This window comes from Mixophyes fleayi, chromosome 8, assembly GCF_038048845.1.
Source record: "Mixophyes fleayi isolate aMixFle1 chromosome 8, aMixFle1.hap1, whole genome shotgun sequence".
NCBI lineage: Eukaryota > Metazoa > Chordata > Amphibia > Anura > Limnodynastidae > Mixophyes > Mixophyes fleayi.
In genome coordinates, this window is record NC_134409.1 from 112506765 (window position 1) to 112526934 (window position 20170).

The window sequence follows — 20170 nt, forward strand, 5'->3', positions numbered from 1 at the left end:
GGTCAGCAGGCTGACAGCTCAAGTGGTACATGACACAACGACGTCTCCTCCTTCAGTTTCTCTGGCAACTGCTTCTAGAGAAAATCTAAGCTTTCCCAAGACACCCAGTGGTGATGCAGATGAGTCAGCACAACATTTGACATTTGGTCTGGTCTAAAAGAATTGCCCATAAATCGTGACAACTCTACCATAATATGAACAACAAATTCCATGAGGAAGGCCATTACCGGCAATTACATAAAAGTACACAGACTTCTGTGATGGTGGATTCCAGTGAGGATAAATTAGTATTGTTTGAAGATGATGTACACACTGATGAGGGTGAAATATGATGACAGTGTAGATTGCAGGTGCTGAAATCTAGCTGAGAGAAGGGAGATATCTAATGCTGGTATGCTTGCTAATATTTTGGGTAGAATGGCACCCTGGCAATTTTATGCTTTTCTACAGTAAAGTTTCACCTTTATTAGAGAGGTGTTTTCTTTAAAAATGTACAAGCTTTTTATTTACATTTTTGTTTCCCTGACTTAAAACCACTATGCACTTAAACATAGGCTTTAGCACATGAGGTAGAGGGATTAGTATCATCATGACTGAGACTGGAGAGTGACAAGAACAATGCCACCCCTCCTGTTTCTGTATGAGCTATGTCGCAGTAGAATGTCACTGGAGATTTTTAAGAACACTGACAGCCTTATTATTACAATTTCTGTAGTTGCTAGAAGGACATTAGGTCCTTGTGGTTAGAGGGACAGTAGGTCCTGGTTGTTAGCAGGGCAGTAGGCTCTTATAGTTAATAGCAGACGATAGGCCTTAGTTTATGTCACGATCTGCCTCCGTCTGCTTTTCAACATCTCCTTTTTGAATGCTGCTTGCATCCTACGGCCCCTGTTTGTTTTGCACTGTGCTGTATTTGTGTTTATTTTTATGTGCTGCAGCAGTACCTTCATTCACCAGAGGTGCTGTTATTGTGCCCTACTTGTTTGCATCAGGGGTTAACCTGCCCTGTAATTATTCCTTGCACCTGGGTGTGTCCCTTCTTAAACCTGTCTCTCCCAGAAGTCATTGCTGGTTATTGTTGTCATCCTGATGTTATACTCTGAGGTCACTTCCTCCTGTGGTGCTCCTGGATCTATGCTGGGTGAGATCTATTTCAAGATACATTCTGCTGACCTGTTTCATATGTGAACCTGGGACTTACCTGTGCATTTCCCTGTATATGCTGCCTGAAATCTTTCCTCACCTCCCATGTACCTGCAACTGCTGAATATCTGGTATTTTTGCAAGTTTATGATTTCATCACCTGTTCATACTCTCCAGCAATAAACATTGTTTGTTTTTTCCCCTTATCCATGCCCCCTTAGCTGTATTTCTACATTGATCCGTGACAGTTTAATAGGACACTAGGGGGTTAATGTATGAACATGCGGGTTCTTCAACACCAGCGTGTTCGGCGATTAAATTTCAAGTGGCGCTGCATTGTAGAGGGAAGTTTCCCTTTACAATGCAGGGCCGCTTCAAATTTAATCGCCAAACACGCTGAACATGCGGGTGTTGAAGAACCCGCATGTTCATACATTTACCCCTAGGTCTTAAGTAGGGTAGGGGACACACAGTCCCTTTAAAGTTAAGTGTTTAAATTGTAGAGAGTGGCTTATAATGCCCCTCTCCCCATCCAAAAGGGCACCTAAAGTCCTGAGCCCCAAGATAAGTCAGGCTTAACAGCCGGGGTTCAGGGCGCGGGCGGAGGCCTGCATGGGCGGTTGAGTTCCAGCGGACCCGGGTGGCCCAGAGCAGGTAACCCAAAGTGGACAGTAGGCGGTCATCGTTTGGAAGGTAAGACATCTGTATCCTGTTCCCCCGCCGGCGTTACATATCAAGCTTAGATACTGCCAGGAGAGTAAAGGATACAGACTCTGGGACACAGGTGGGCTGGGCCAGTGGGCAGGGGGGGGCAAGTTCTCCCGGTCCGGACACAAAAAAGACTATTTTGGGCCGCTACAGGGACCGACCTAAGTCTACTACTTTGTGGCTGGTCCCTCCTCTGGGACCAGCCACCTTCCAACATTGGCCGCGGATCCGCATTCCCTCCTCATTGTGTGTGTGTGTGTGTGTTAGAGATGGGCGGGTCCGGTTCCCCGAGAACCGAACCCACCCGAACTTTGGGTAACCGAGTACCGAACGTCATCCTGACGTCGTCGGATCTCGTGGCTCGGTTCTCGCAATACTTCAAGATTATAAATACACGCCTCCACAGCAATCCATCGCCATTTGACAGAGGGAGAGAGCAGGGTGTAGTCACAGGCTGATTAGAGCAGGGACAGAGAATACAATATTCTTATTCCAATTGCTGTAACAAAAATCGCTAGAGAAGAGAGGAGGATAGAGGTTTATTTTATTTTTTTAATATTTGGCACTCCCCAGTGCTTTTGGGGTGTCCCCCATAATTGTGCATAAATATTTCTGGCTGTCAAAAGTCATATCTGTCAGCAGTATCTACCAAATAATTTTTAGCACTCCCCAGTGCTTTTGGAGTGTCCCTCATAATTGTGCATAAATATTTCTGGCTGTCAAAAGTCATATCTGTCAGCAGTATCTACCAAATAATTTTTAGCACTCCCCAGTGCTTTTGGAGTGTCCCTCATAATTGTGCATAAATATTTCTGGCTGTCAAAAGTCATATCTGTCAGCAGTATCTACCAAATAATTTTTAGCACTCCCCAGTGCTTTTAGGGGTCTCCCATAATTGTGCATAAATATTTCTGGATGTCAAAAGTCATATTTGTCAGCAGTATCTTACCAAATAATTTTTACCACTACAAGTGCTTTGCGCTCAGAATGGATTCAAAGCAGTCCACATATGATCAGAATGAGCAACCAGGTTCTGTCACCAGTCCTGATGTTAGTGTTCCCAGTACGTCACCTGGGCAAGGCGATGTCAAACTACACAGTGTTTCGAAATCAGTCCAAAAAACAAAACCCCCAAAAAAATTTACTGTGTTGAAGCGAAAAAGAAGTGTCACTGAGCAAAAGTTAAGTGCCGATAAAAAAAAATTGCCAACATGGCATTCTACACACGCAGTGGCAAAGAGAGAATGTGGCCTTCACCTTTGCCTATTAGTAGCAGATCCCAAAAAGTTACCGAGCCTACAATTTGTGCACAACTACTGTTACGCATCAAAGCCGAGCTGCAAGATAACAGTAAGGCATTAGAGGATAATGTTTGCTCTGATTCACATATGACACCAATCCCTGTGGACAGTCCATCCAACAGTGGGATGTCTAATCGTGAAAATTCTGTTAGTGTACCCATAAAGAAGGGCTCTTTCAGCAGTTCTGCTGATGTGTACCTGAACAGCCCGCGTGTAGCCGCTGATACACAAATTGAGGATGCCACTTTGGAAATAGAAGAGGATGAGGGGGAGATTTGTGGAGGTGATGAAGGCGCTAATGAAGATGTTGATGATTATGATGCCGACAGATATCAAATTGCCTTTCTCAATTTCTATTTATATTCTAGATTATATAACGGCTGAATAGTTTTCTATTTTACTCCTAGTGGAGAGGTGATCTGATGCAGACAGATACCAAACTGCCTTTGTCCATTTCTTTGTATATTCGAATTTCTAGTTCTACAGTCTATGCAGGCTGCTTTTTTTTTCTATTTTACTACAAGTGGATGGGGGGGTCTGATGCAGACGGATATGAAACTGACTTTGTCCATTTCTTTGTATATTCGAATTTCTAGTTCCACAGTCTGTGCAGGCTGCTTTTTTTTATTTTCAAATACAAGTGGTGGGCGGGGGGAGGCATAGATAGCCACCAAACTACTGTGGTCCATTTAATTTTACTTTCTAGTTCCACAGTCTGTGCAGGCTGCTTTTATTATATTCAACTACAAGTGGAGGGCGGGGGGGGGGGGGGGGGCATAGATAGCCACCAAACTACCGTGGTCCATTTAATTTAATTTCTAGTTCCACAGTCTGTGCAGGCTGCTTTTTTTATATTCAACTACAAGTGGAGGGCGTGGGGGGCATAGATAGCCACCAAACTATCGTGGTCCATTTAATTTTACTTTCTAGTTCAACAGTCTGTGCAGGCCGCTTTTTTTAATATTCAACTACAAGTGTAGGGTGTAATATACACCCAAAGACGATGGCTACATTGCCAATAATCAAAGATGGAGGAGGTAGACAACCAGGTTTGTCTGTATAATTTGCAGACAAGTGTTTGAATTAAGGACGGCCTACCAGGGATTAAACAGTTTTTTTCATAATTTATTATCTTTAGAATTACCTCACTAAGAAATTGGTGGAGCACTAAATTAGGTTATTTTAGACCAAAAATGTTTTATTTTTTTCGAAAATAGCAAAACAAAACCAAACAAAACCAAAACCAAAACATGAAGGTAATCCAGATACAAAACCAAAACACGGGGGTCAGTGACCATCTCTAGTGTGTGTGTGTGTGTGTGCTGCCAATACATTGTGTATGTGTGCTATCAATACAGTGTGTGTGTGCTGTGAATATAGTGTGTGTGTTGTCAATACAGTGTATGTGTGTGCTGTCAATACAGTGTATGTATGTGCTGTCAATATAGTGTGTGTGCTCTCAATACAGTGTATGTATGTGCTGTCAATATAGCGTATGTGCTGTCAATATAGTGTGTTCTGTCAATACAGTGTGTGTTTATGTGTATGTGTTTGTGTGTGTTTGTATGTATGTGTGTGTGTGCTTGTATGCATGAGTGTATTTAATAGTGACACTTGTCACAAATATAGCGAGTCACATAAATATATGTAAAAACCCATGCAATATATCGCCTTTGTCAGGCGCCGTTTCTGCACTGACACTTGGTGCAGGAGACGGACGCCTGCACCTTCTCAGCAACCACATCCTGTTGCCTAGCAGCGGGACGCTATCTCTGCTCACCTGTCTGCAGCCAGCATGTCTTACCGCCAAAATCTCCCTAACCCAATCAGGAGGCACCTTAGGGTGTATAAAGCAGCCTCTGACACATGTCTAGTGCCAGAGTATTGGTTCACTCCAGCTCCAGTGTTTCCTGAACTTCTGATCCAGTGTGTTATTCAGTTCTGACTCGGCTTCCTGTGACTACTCTCCTGTGTTTCGTTTTGGTACCTTACTGCCCGGCTGGTTTGACTATTTGGCTTGACCTGACTTCTCTCTGGATTCTCCCTCTGTACTGCACCGCTCGGTTGGCTCTTACCTGGATTGCCTGACTACGCCTGTCTACTACTGTCGCTACACCGGTGACTGTCTTGGAGAACCGCGACCTGCGTACCCTCTGCAGCTAAGCCCAAACCCCCTTGCAGGGGTCCCTGGTGAATACCGGGGGTACGTTAGACTCCGCGCCTCCCTGTTCAGTTGCTCTAATACCGGTTAGCGGCCATCTCTGCAATTCCGTGACAGTATACTCTGGCCATATGAGTGGACAGGACGAACCCTCAGCTCGGGACCATCTGCTCCACTTAGCCCACAGGGTGGATCAGCAAGACTCCAATCAGGCACAACTCTTGCAAAGTCTACATGGGGTTGTTTCTCATTTAGACACCCTTCAGGGGTCTCTTCCAGCAAGCCAGATGGCCTCCGCAGTAACGCTTACCTCCGCAGCCACAACATCTACTGCCAGCACCGCTAGTTCCAGAAGCCTACGTATTCCACCGCCGGAGAAATATGATGGCGATCCTAAGAGGTTGCGTGGGTTCCTTAACCAATGCGGTATTCAGTTTGAACTTTCTCCAGAAAATTTTGCCTCTGAGGGGACTAAAGTGGCTTATATAATTTCCCTCCTCTCTGGTTAAGCCTTGCCTTGGGCTTCTCCCCTCCGGGAACGAGACGATCCTACGCTCCGAGATTCTTCCACCTTCATTAAGAATTTTCGGAGGGTTTTTGATGAGCCTGGCCGTGTTTACTCTGCTGCTTCTGGCCTATTAGCTCTCCGTCAAGCTTCACTCACTGCTGGGCAGTATGCCATACAGTTTCGCATCTTGGCTTCAGAACTCCGCTGGAACAATGAGGCTCTGGTAGCCACCTTTTGGCAGGGGTTAAATGACCATATTAAAGATGATTTGGCCTTCCGTGAACTTCCGTCTAATCTTGACAACTTGGTCTCTCTGTGTATCAAGGTGGACATACGCCACAGGGAACGTACGCAAGGACGTGAACGGACCCAGCGCTCCTTCCCTCGCCTGGCGCCTCAGTTACAAGCTCCAGTTATTCTTCCGGAGGAATCTATGCAAATTGGCCGCTCTCGTCTTTCCCAAGAGGAGCGTGACAGAGGCATCAAAAATCGTCTTTGCCTTTATTGTGGGGACTCGGGTCACCTCCTCTCCTCATGCTCCAAGAGACCGGGAAAACGCCCCATCCTAGGCGATGACAGGGAGGTCGTCCTAGAATCCAAGTCCCTCCTTCCCTATTCCTTAAGAGATTCTGAATTTCTGATGCCTATTACGTTATTTTCTCCAGATGGCCCCCAGCAATTGAAAGCTTTTGTGGACTCTGGATCTGCTAGGAACTTTATCTCCGCTGAGTTGGCTTCCAAGCTTCGTCTCTCCATTCTTCCATTGCCACAGCCTCTGGCACTGACTGCAATTGATGGCAATCGTATCAGCAATGGTTCCATTGATCGCATTACCAGTCCCTTACGGCTGGCGGTAGGAGCGCTTCACACTGAGTGGATAAGTTTCCTGATTCTTCCTCAGTCCATCAATCCTGTTATTTTGGGCCTTCCCTGGCTTAAAGCTCACAATCCGCAGTTCGATTGGTCTCGTGCCCAAGTCATTTCCTGGGGATCCATCTGCAAGCAACATTGTTTGACTGCTGTACATCCTCCTAAGTCTTCAATCTCTTGTCTAGCCTCTACTCCACAGCCTGCTCTTCCTGAGGCCTATGCCAAGTTTGTAGATGTATTCGGCAAAGCTGCAGCGGAGTCCCTACCTCCTCATCGACCCTGGGATTGCCCCATTGACCTCGTACCTGACAAGTGCATCCCTAGAGGGAGAGTCTTTCCCCTATCTCTCCCAGAGACCCATGCCATGTCTGAATACGTTGCTGAGAATCTTGAACGTGGTTTTATCCGCAAGTCTACTCTCCAGCAGGTGCAGGGTTATTTTTTGTCAAAAAGAAAGACGGTACCCTTAGACCCTGTATTGACTACCGGAAGCTGAATGCTATTACAGTGAAGAACTGTTACCCGTTACCTCTCATATCAGAACTCTTTGATCAGATTCGTGGAGCACAGATTTTCACCAAACTGGATCTTAGAGGGGCCTATAACCTTATCCGCATTCGTCGAGGTGATGAGTGGAAAACCACTTTTAATATGAGAGACGGACATTATGAGTACCTCGTGATGCCCTTTGGGCTTTGTAATGCCCCTGCCGTTTTTCAATAATTCATCAACGAAATCTTCAGAGATCTGTTGTATCTATCTGTAGTCTCCTATCTTGATGATATCCTGGTCTTCTCCCTGAACATCACCTCTCATCGAGATCATGTCAAAGAAGTTCTGTCTCGCCTTCGTACTAATCACCTATACTGCAAATTGGAGAAGTGCCTTTTTGATCAAAATCAGGTTCCCTTCCTTGGGTATATAATCTCTGCCATGGGTCTCCAAATGGATCCAAAGAAGGTAGAATCTATCCTTAGTTGGCCTCAACCCTCTGGCCTGAAGGCTACTCAACGTTTTTTTGGATTCCGCAACTATTACCAGCAATTCATTAAAAACTTCTCTTCATTGATCTTGCCCATCACGTCACTTACCCGTAAAGGTGGGTTAGTCAAGAACTGGCCTCAGGATGCAGTCTTGGCCTTCAAAGTTCTTAAAGAAGCTTTCTCTACCGCTCCTGTCTTGAGACAGCCTGATCAACTACGACGGTTCTTTCTAGAGGTGGATGCTTCTTCGGTGGGTGTGGGAGCAGTTCTCTCTAAAAAGAATTCTGCCGGCACTTTCTCTCCATGTGGCTTTCACTCCAGGAAATTTTTACCCAGTGAGGTCAACTATAGCATCGGTGACAAGGAGCTCCTGGCCATCAAGATAGCCTTAGAAGAATGGCGGTACCTGCTTGAAGGTGCTCTCCATCCTATCACGGTATTCACAGATCATCAGAACCTCACCTATCTGGAATCCGCTCAGTGCCTTAACCCTCATCAGGCCCGCTGGTCACTTTTTTTTTTCAAGATTCCAGTTGATCCTGACTTACCGTGCTGGGTCGAAGAATTTCAGGGCCGATGCACTTTCAAGGTCTTTTGATCCTTCGGATTCTTGCCAGTCCGGTGTTAGACCTATCATCAGTCCTCTGAAGATCTTGGCTTTGACTAAATCCTCTGTTAAGACACCCCCTGCTGGATGTTCTTTTGTGGAGACCCATCTTCGTCCCAGACTGTTTGCGTGGGCCCACGATTCCAGATTTGCTGGTCATACTGGGGTTAAGAAGACTATTGCTCTTTTATCCCGCAGCTATTGGTGGCCATCCTTGAGTGCTGACGTTCATAAGTATGTTGCAGCTTGCTGTGTATGTGCCCGTCACAAGACACCTAGGCGTCCACTAGCAGGGCTTCTTCTTCCGCTCCCAATTCCAGACTCACCTTGGGCAAGCATCAGCATGGATTTTATTACTGATCTCCCCAATAGTCATGGCTTCAATACTATTTGGGTGGTGGTCGATCGTTTTTCCAAATGGGCACATTTTGTTCCTCTCAAGAAATTGCCATCCGCTGCTGATCTAGCCACTCTTTTTATTAAGAATATTTTTCGGATTCACGGTTGCCCCATTGAGATCATCTCTGACAGAGGTGTACAATTTATTTCAAGATTCTGGAGATCCTTTTGCAGCAATCTAGGAATTAAGCTAAAATTCTCATCGGGATACCATCCCCATACCAATGGTCAGACTGAGCGGGTCAACCAGGATTTGGAGACGTTCCTCCGTTGTTACTGCTCTGATCACTTATCCTCCTGGAGTGATGATTTACCTTGGGCAGAATTTTCACATAATATCCATGAACATGAATCTTCTGGAACATCTCCCTTCTTTACCATCTTTGGCAGACATCCCATACTTCCCACCTTTTCAGAAATTCCCAGTGCATCGGTACCTGCAGCTCAAGAGATGGTCAGTGACTTTTCGAAGATTTGGACTCAGGTACGATCTAAACTTTTACAGTCCTCGGAAAGGCATAAACACTTTGCTGATCGTCACCGTAGGAAGATTCCAGTTCTTCACGTTGGGGACAAGGTGTGGCTGTCCACGCGTAATTTCAGGCTCAAGCTACCTTCAATGAAATTCGCTTCCAGATATATTGGTCCCTTCCGTATTGCTCATATTATTAATGCGGTTACCTATAAGCTCCATCTACCTCCGTCACTCCATGTGCATAACTCATTTCATATTTCCTTATTAAAACATTTGGTTCTTAATGAATTCTCCAACCTTCAGCCTCCGCCTCCTCCCATCAAGACAGCTTTGGGCGATGAATATGAGATTGAACGCATCTTGAAATCCCGATCCATTCGTGGTAAGACTCAGTTCCTCATCCACTGGAAGGGTTATGGTCCTGAAGAAAGGTCCTGGGTGGATAAGAAAGACCTACATGCCCCTCATCTGCTTTCTAAGTGTTTAAAGAACCAGATTTCCAACTTCTCTTCTTCAGGGGAGGGGGGTACTATCAGGCGCCGTCTCCGCACTGACACTTGATGCAGGAGACGGACGCCTGCACCTTCTCAGCAACCACATCCTGTTGCCTAGCAGCGGTACGCTATCTCTGCTCACCTGTCTGCAGCCAGCATGTCTTACGACCAAAATCTCCCTAACCCAATCAGGAGGCACCTTAGGGTATATAAAGCAGCCTCTGACACATGTCTAGTGCCAGAGTATTGGTTCACTCCAGCTCCAGTGTTTCCTGAACTTCTGATCCAGTGTGTTATTCGGTTCTGACTCAGGCTTCCTGTGACTACTCTCCTGTGTTTCGTTTTGGTACCTTACTGCCCGGCTGGTTTGACTATTTGGCTTGACCTGACTTCTCTCTGGATCCTCCCTCTGTACTGCACCGCTCGGTTGGCTCTGACCTGGATTGCCTGACTACGCCTGTCTACTACTGTCGCTACACCGGTGACTGTCTTGGAGAACCGCGACCTGCGTACCCTCTGCAGCTAAGCCCAAACCTCCTTGCGGGGGTCCCTGGTGAATACCGGGGGTACGTTAGACTCCACGCCTCCCTGTTCAGTTGCGCTAATACCGGTTAGCGGCCATCTCTGCAATTCCGTGACAGCCTTATATTTGATAAGCAGTGATATCATCACTTATATTTGGAACATATGGCTGTAACTCCTATAAGATATGGCATTATGCTTTGTGAGCAGTGATGTCACTTAAGTCACATGATCCATTGTTAAAGAGTTCTCTAATGGGATGTATAACATACTTGCCAACTCTCCCGGAATGTCCGGGAGACTCCCGGGCGAGTGTGGCAATCTCCCGCATCTGGATAATTCTGCCCACTTCCTAGTGAAGTGGGCAGAATTAAGTCCCAAACGCTGCGATTCCCGGTGAATCGTGGTGCATTTTGGAGCCCCGCCCCCCGTTACGACCACCTCCTCCGCAGGCTCCAGGATTTGAAGATCAGAAAGTTGGTAAGTATGATGTTAAGAGACAGTAAAGATAAAAGTGAGTGACAGCGGTATCTTCTATTTATATTTTGCATTATGGGATAATGTAAATCCTCTTGTAAATTTTTAAGGATTTTATAAGTGGCCATATAAAGGCACGGAACCACAGGCCAAGTGCTTTCATACAGATCTCAGAAAACCAAGGTGACTTCTAATATTCATAAGTTAAAGTAATGGGCATATTATTCAGTTTAATACAATAAGTGAACCTAATAAAAAGGAAGCAATGACTTCAGAACTCCCCATAGATATTATGTAGAGTTGTTTATACAGCATCACTTGTGTATCATATATACTGTATATATTATAATAGTAAACACAATGCTTTTAAACAGTCACAGGTTTTCACACTGTTATATTTGCTTGTGATGTCCACCTACATTTAAACTTTTAGGGGGGTATTCAATTGACGGCGGGATCGCCGAAAATCCCGCGCGGGAAAACCGTTAATACGGTAATTTACTCGCTGGATTTCAGCTCGCAGCTCCCTGAGCTGCGAGCTGAAATCCAGCTAGTGATTACCGTATTAACGGTAATATTCTTTGAGCGCGGGATTTTCGGGGATCCCACCGTCAATTGAATACCCCCCTTAGGATTGATAATTGGATCAAAGTTTTGCTAACTTTGCGAATCCCATCCAAGGGGTAAATTTATCAAGCTGCTGGGTTTGAAAAATTGGAAATGTTGCCTATAGTAACCTATCAGATTCTAGTTATGATTTATTTAGTACATTCTTCAAAATGGCAGCTAGAATCTGATTGGTTGCTATAGACAATATCTCCACTTTTTCAAGCCTGTAGCTTGATAAATTTACTCCAAGTGTTCTTAATTGAAACTACTTTACGGGAGGGCAAATGTGCCTCAAAGCATATAAATAGATAAAGTACATTTTATACCTTCATGATTATTGCGTATCTTATATTTCTCTTAATGAACAATCTTACTTCTTGGGTATTAATTAAAGTATCTTATTTGCTTTTGCTTGCTCTGTGTTCCACTCCATTTGCCTTCGGAGGTGAGTGTATATTATGTCTAGAGCAAAGCCAATATATATTACCTCTACCTGTGCTATTGGATAGCTCTCTGCTATTCATTTTCCTGCTGAAAATATGGTGCAACCCAAACTTTTCAGAATGTTGAAATGAACATACACGTAGCATTGTGAATAAAACATTTCAAGCCACGTCTCTTGCAATATGTATGAATCAAAGGGCTGGTAAAAATCTAATTCAGACCATATGATTCTCAATATTCTTATAAATCTTTTTACAAATTGTATATGTAATCTTATAGTTTTAAACCTCTTATACGTTATGATTTTGACTTAGAAAACAAACTTGAAGAAAAAGTAAATTTAATTTTCTGAACTCAAATCAATACATGTATAGCAATACATTCACTTTTTCCCTTTCTGAGACTGTGTTTCCTAAGTGGCAGCAGCATTCACTTGCAGACAACATTGCATAGCGTTCACTACAATACACTATATAAAGATTTGAAAAAACATAATGTAGTTAATTTGTTACATTAGACATACATTTAAAAACATTTCCAGAATACGCACATATCTTACACAAGACACAGCAAAAACTATAATACATGCACTCAACATTTCCCACATTGACTATTGCAATTCCTTCCTGATGGTTGACTCATCTCGCAGTTCTGATTTGCAATATTGGGCCAATAGCGAGCTTGCTGCCGAATTAATTGGCAAGCCTTATATTACTGGTTTAAACAAAAACTTGTTTAAAAACATATGATAATGGTATAATGGAGGCTTGTGACACATTTTCATGACCAATGATGCCTGTGACAGGAGCAGTTTTCAAATGGTTCACACACTGTTTACTTGCAGCAAATACACCATGGGCAATGCTTCATAAATCTCAGTGTTAAGAAACCCGGAGAGTATGAAACATTGGGAAAGAGTCTAAACCATAGAAACAGTGAGACAAGTTTGATGCTTTCACTGGGTGAACCTAGGCGGTTGCCTAGAGCACCCATGGTTGGGGGGCATCTAAAACACTGAAGGAGTGACATAGTTTTACTCATATAGCATAATTATTGCCCCCATGGCTCCCGCATATGGAGCCGCTGACATGGAGCAGAAGAAGCCTGCAGCTCCTTACATGTGAAGTTGCCAGTTGCTGCTCCTCAGTGTCTGCGATGGACTGGCGGTGCTTATGTCACATACCACACTCCCATTCTGAGGAGCAGAGAATATTACCCTCACCTCTCAGCAGCTAAGATAAGGAGCAGAGAGATAAGGGCTCAACTCCTAGGGGGAAGGTCGGACTTCTGAGGGGAGGGTGGGCTACCCCAAGGGTGACACCAGAGATAGCACCAGCCCTGGGGTAAGGGGATAAAATACAGTAATGTTCACAAAATGAAGAGTTTATTAGTAAAATCAAAAGTGATGTACTTTTAATACGATTAATGGAGACCAATTATTTAACTGGAAATAAAGTCATGGTAAAATTTGAGAAACAGAAGCTATCTCTTATACAAATTAGTGATGAACCAGGCCCTGCTCTGAACAATATTTATATGACTGGCAGACACTGTGATAAAGCAATCCACACATTACTCACACATTCCAATTCTGGATGTAATATACACTACATAACACATAATATCAAGAAACAATTGGTTGCTATGGTTACTCAGAGTGGGTGGTCATCCTTGAACCCACTGAATGGAGTGTAATGGATCTCACTAATTACCTCCTATTATTATACATAGTGAACTAGGAACGTTTCTTAAAACCCCACAGTTTGTAAGAAAACACATTTGCTCTGTTTTCCTACCAAATAATTTCTCTCCGGCTGTTCCCCGCTATTAACTCCAGTGCTCACATTTGTTTAATGAACACGTCTATTAAAAAAAAAAAAAAAGCTAACAGCTTCTACTGCCAAACCATCAGCTGGAATTAAAAAATAAACATCACAAGGAACTTTTAACAGGTAACCGTCATTTCTTGCCATTCAATAACCCTTTAACAGATATCACTCTAAAAATAAAAAACAAAATGATTAATAACATATCAGTTTTAATACAGTATATTATTAATGTGTTAGATGAAAGAAAACATGAAATTAAGAAAGAGATATATTTTATGTAGGTTGGAATATGGCTAATAGTTGGGTCTTTAAAGTCCCATTAGAGATAATTGTGCTGGCCTGTGTAAACAGTAAAGCACTGAATTTGTCCTCACCCTAATGGGCTCTCATTTTGGAGCAATATTGCTACAGTAACTCATTTCATAGGAGCAGAATAATGTTCTTTTGCAGAAGTCGCCGAATAATTATTTTACTAATGGATCTGTCAGTACTGAATGAACTTTGATTAGGCTACAATGAAAGCAAGACTTTAATAGCCTTCCCACATTTTTACATGACAAATAATTTTGTTGTTTACAAAAGCGTAAAAATACTAGTTATTGCGTAAACCTTGAGCAAATCGTCCTGTTAGCAAGTCTTACACATTGTGGGCCTCATTTAGAGTCAGACGCAATGTGCATCTAAGACTTACATGAAAGAGAAGGAGTGGGAGTGTGCCGCAGCTTGGTAGGGTATTACGAGTGGCATGAAACCCCAGTTGCGTCCCACTCGTAATACCTTACCAAGCTGCGACCAGTTCCTGCAGATAGCTAACTACTTGCGCACCCTAATTCCAGCTGCATTTTTTCAGTCTTGTTTTGATGTGTGTTCCACCTGCATCTTGATCCGACTAGGGTAGTGTTTGCAGGTAGACGCCCCTAGTATCTGAATTATTCACTGTCATGCCTACATAACTCCATGTTCCACCCTTTCCCTCGTACTGAGATGCAAGCTATTGCAGTGTACACCTGCGTCTGAAAAGCAGATGGAACTGCAGGGAACTGGTGCTTACTGCGCATGCTCCATCAGTGGAAATGTGCAGGATGCGCCTGAAATGGACTTTGCGTGCAACTCAAAATGTGGCCCCGTTGATGCCTCTAACTACGCAATATGAGGTAGTGGTTTTAGGCAGAAAGTTTTAGGGGTAGGGAAATATAGGAAATTGGTTAAAATATGTTCTCGCTGCAAATGTCCAAATTAGTGGTTTATGCATTGCTGTTCAATCTACAGTAACAGTATTTGTGTTTTATTGTGCACAAGATACAACTACAAATGTTACTGTTGGTCTGCATAAAGCATAATAGAGTCAGTATTTCCGTGGTACACAGAGATACACTATATCTTTTTGGAAATAAAATACCACTTTCTTCCATATGAGCTGCAATACAGTTGGCCAATTAGGTCAATCTGATAAGGATCTTTCAGATGTTAATTGGGACGATTTGGTTGGATGATGACTGCAACTGACTGTGAGTGGTCTGCGCTAACGATGCTTTTGAAGATCTGATACCGAGTACCCAGATCCTTACAATTTAGCCACACACATTTGCAGTGTAATAGAACATAAATTAGATCATTTCTTATTTTTCTTGTTGATTATCAAGTAACCCTCTACTCCAGTGGTTCCCAAACTGTGCGCCACGGCTCCCTGGGGTGCCGCGGCGATCTCAAAGGGCTGCCGTGCCAGGGCCGGTGGTAAGCATGGCAGGGGACTACTTGGTAATTATTTTGGCTTAGGGGTGTCTTGAAAAAATTATGGAGACCCTAAGAGTGCCTCAACCTGAGAAAGTTTGGGATTCACTGCTCTACTCAATAATAAACCAGGGGCCTGACCATGACCTGACCAAATTTTACAATACTGGACAACATTATAACTTCTTAATTATTTAGTCTATCCTAGTAAATATTATATTTCTTTGCAGGGAGGACAAGTATGGCTTATCAATTATCTTTTCAAATAAACTACTACTAAAGACCCCTTCTTTTCTACAAGATCCATTCCATTTGATTTCAAGTTCTTAACATAGTTCATACAGCACAGTGGCTTAGTGGTTAGCACTTCTGCCTCTCAGCACTGGGGTCATGAGTTTGATTCCCAACCATAGCCTTATCTGGGTGCTATGGTTTCCTCCTACACTCCAAAAACATACAAGTAGGTCAATTAGCTACTATCAAATTGACCTTAGTCTCTCTGTATGTGTATGTTATGGAACTTAGACTGTAAGCTCCAATGGGGGCAGGGACTGATATGTACGAGTTCCCTGTACAGCGCTACGGAATTAATTCATTTTTTGGCTGCCAGTTCCCCTTGCAATCTACTGTATTGTTTATTTACACTGCAAACTTTATAGTAACTTGCTTTAATATGTCCAGTCATTTCAGGGTTTACAAGTCTACTCCCTTGGGGGTGATGCCTATATCAGTAAAGAGGAAGACATGTTAAAGGAGAAATCCATAAAACATTATTTTGTGGTAAAAATGCCCCTCTTTCCAACCATCAAGGCACTTGGGTTCAGGAGGTATTCATCCATGCCAATTTCTGTAGCTGCTGCTCCGCCATGCAATATAGCCTGGAGAAGTATGAAAGTAAAGACAGCCCAGTAGACAGTTTTTAAAAGTGTCTAATTGGACAAGCCCTAGCAGTTATCCTATCAGCTGCTTAGACTACCTTCCACTGATCAGGATTAACTATCAAACTTGTCCAGGTTATTTTGCCTGGAGAAACAGTGACATACATCATAGAGGCTAAGTGACCCACTAACCATGAAGGTCCCAGACATGTTTTTAGTCTATTGGCAACAATAGAATGGCCATACTTGTCCCTTAGCTGTGCTAAGGGCAAAAGCAATGACATTAAGTGTTACAAATAATTATTTGATATAACCTTGTACAAGTTAAAAAAAATAATCTGTCTGTAGATAAAATACAATTGTGGTCCTGATGTTATTATGCCAAGTCAGCCAGACAGACTTCCAGCCAATTTATAGATATATCACTAGCCATTAGTAATACATAAATAATTCTAACACTTCTGCATAAATAAACAAGGCATTCATTTACAAGGAACAAACTAAACAAAACTGATACTTGTGCTAGCATGTTGATACTTGCAAATATACATTGTAACATATGCAGATTAAATATTCCATAGTGAACAGCAGTGTGGCACACATCCTGCTGGTTTGTTGCTTGTTGTCAATGGTGATCATTTGTCAAAATTCTGTGAAATTGCCTAGCGGTCTGGGCAGAGTTTCCATGAGGCATAGTTGAATTTGGGCCATGCCAGAGGCGCCATGTTTTAGTGTAGGAGAGTGTAAGTGTTGCTATACAGTGCCAAGACAGTACAGGAACAGTTCACTTTGCTAATTTGTAGTAATGTTATTCCATCCACTTATGCAACACAAGCAACGGATAATATGTTCTTAGGGTTTTCAAGCGGGTCATTCTGGAAACACCTTAGTCTCCGTTTATTTATCTGTGTTCTTGTCTCTCAGTTACTATGTTCAGTGTTCCTGCTCGGAACAGCCTGGCCATTGTGAGCATTCCATTCGGTTTTGCCTTTAAGTACCACAGCATGATAAAGGGCTTTTCATTTTTGAAAGGAGTTAAGGATTGCGTGGAAAGTGGTCAATCTCCAGGGACAGCCAGCACTTACTTTTAAAACAGTCACTGTTTCCACCAGAGACCATTTAATTAACAAAAAAAGACACACAAATCACTCACATTTGCTCCACCGCTGCAGACGAAACATTAATTAACGGAATATGGATACATAGAATTTCTATCCATTGCTACAGTCAATATATAAGAATGAGCAAGCACCATTAAAGATAATTAGTAAGTTGTGAAAACATAATTAGGAGTAATTACAGGTAAAATCATCTCAATATAATTAGGGAAAAAAGTTTGAAAGCTTGTTTTAATCAGGACATACTGCACTAGCAGAACCTTTGCCAAACTGAAATAAATCTTACCGAAATTACACGGCCAAATATAATGCTTTGCAAATGTGCAGCTTAATGCAAATTTATTACATTTGCAAATGTATATAGTATAATTATCCATTAACTATAGTGACATTGTATATGCTACTGATCCTGAAATTCTTTTCACTAAATGTTACCATTCCAGAGACTGGTACTGCACACAGAGCAAGTTTCATTTGATTGTTAAAACATGTTCCTGTATTTTACCATAAAAATAAATCACAGTAAACTGAAAGTACAAATGAGATTTCATGCAATTATGAGTAAGTCAGGGGTGCAGCCATCTCCCCCCAAACTATTTGAGCACTTCTCTGTCTCCACCCGGTGACAGATATGGGTATAAACCTCTATCCAATTGTATTTTAATTGGTTCACTAAGAAGATTGATCAAATAAAGATAGTAACCTAAGTATCCCAGCTAAATTGTTTGCTCAATACTATATAACAATCTTTTGTGGCAATTCAGCAGTACTAAAATAAACCTTTGTCCCCAGTTAATGACATCCCATGGTTTGTGCACACAATTGTAACAAACTGCTTACTAACAGGCAGAATATTAAACAGCAGCAGGAAACAAAACGTATGATCTAAATTGGATGTTGGTCCACCAACCCCATGCTTCTTGTACCTAGGGTAGATGCCTCATCTACCAACCTGACCCTGAAAAGAATGCATTGACAAAGAAAGAAAGAACATATATATCTTATAGTTGCCTACTCTCCCGGATTGTACAGGAGACTCCCAAATTTTTCGGAGCTCTCCTGTACTCTCAGAACAGGGCAACCTCCCGAATCCTGCCTGCTTCGTTGGTGAAGTGGGTGGGGGCGTGGCTAATCACATCATCCTGACCCCGCCTCCTCTAATAATAGTCTGAAATTGGAATTGCATAGTAGAGGAGGGCCTAAATAACGCTATCAGCGTGGCCACGCCCCCAAGACACGGCCAGCTTTGGAGATCTCACTTAGGGGTGGCCAGTATGATATATATATTTATATATATAAATATATATATATATCCATGCATATACACTGTATACACATATATATTTATCTATATATAAGAACGTTTTATTAAAGAGTAACAAAATCACACATTTATTTTTGTTTTTATTACTTTTATATATAAGAATTCAATGTGTATTTGAGCAATTTATACATTTTAATCTAGCTATTCTTTTATAAGACTATAAAAGTCTAGTTTGGTGACACAGAGATTAATTTGTGTTGAAAATCCTCTGTTCTCCAGTAAAACTTCTTTTCTAAGAATACACTGTAAATGACATACAGCTGATATCATTCATAAATCAGTCTTCTGTATTCAGCAGCTCAGAAAACACAGACCTGTATATACATTAATTACTTTTTCACGAACATCCACAACAGCATTGTCAACATATGCTTTCTATACCAGTGTTACACTGCTCGGTATTATTTGAGACCATAAATCATTCTTCATAATTATAGAGATTATTTTGTATGGTGCAGATTTTTGGCATGGCTTAGTGTGTAATTGATTAAGCTCTCATTCAGTATAATATGTTGTCTCAGGTGTGCAGGGGCTCAATAAAGGCCTTTTGCTTGAAGATGATTTATTATTTTCTAGGAATTTCCATTAAATGAACATTATCTATTTTTAAAGTTTTATATAACCTTAAAAAGAGTGCATCTTTTTTTAAGCTTAATAGAATGTTCAGGAAATGCATAGGACCAGTGATACTAAACACTGTGTAATGATTATCTAATTTAAAAAAAGGAATTAATTTATACAAATGTACATTTAATTGGTTATGCAGCAAAATTTAGTACGTGTGTTGGCCCAAAGCGTTTGGCATTCCAAGGTAGATGTTTCATTAACCAGGTTGGCACAGAGCAGGGGCTGACTGGCAGATTTTCACCGGGGTGGGGGCAAGCACATAGCACTGACCCATAAGTAGCGGCCTGTTGTTAAAGGGTGCTTTTTGGTACAATATATGTCTATCAATATGCATAAAATAAGTAAGCTATTTTAGTGTTATTTAACACAGCAATACTTATTATTATAAATGATAAATGTGAAATGATGCAAATAAATAATGCAACAAAAAACAAACCTCAATTTAAATTGCATTTTATTTAATTTGTTCTTTCCTCCTACAGCACATTTTTTTACAAACCTGGATGATTATAATGGGTTATATATATATATATATATATATATACTGTCAAAGTCGTATAATTGGATGAACGAAAGTATATTGGTTTAATATTGGTTTGCCGTGTGATTGTGAAGCGTACGCCACGTAACACGTGGCGTGATGCGATCGCACGGTAAAATACGCACGCACACACTCACATTACAACATTTAGTTATTTATATAATTCATATTCATATTGGTTTTAATCGGTCCAGCCAATTACTCTATTCAATTCAGGGGTAAAGGAAAATTTGGAAACCTCGGAGCTTGGAGAAAGTGCGAGGGGCTATTGTCTGAGTAGCATTACGTCCATAAGTACGGCAACCCCATGGTTAAAAAAGAGGTACACCCAGCGATGCCAGTCCAGTAATATTCAGACTTGAGCAGGCATCCTTGAGAATGATTATCATTCTTTGGAGGGTAAGGTTAGTAGTAGTTATTA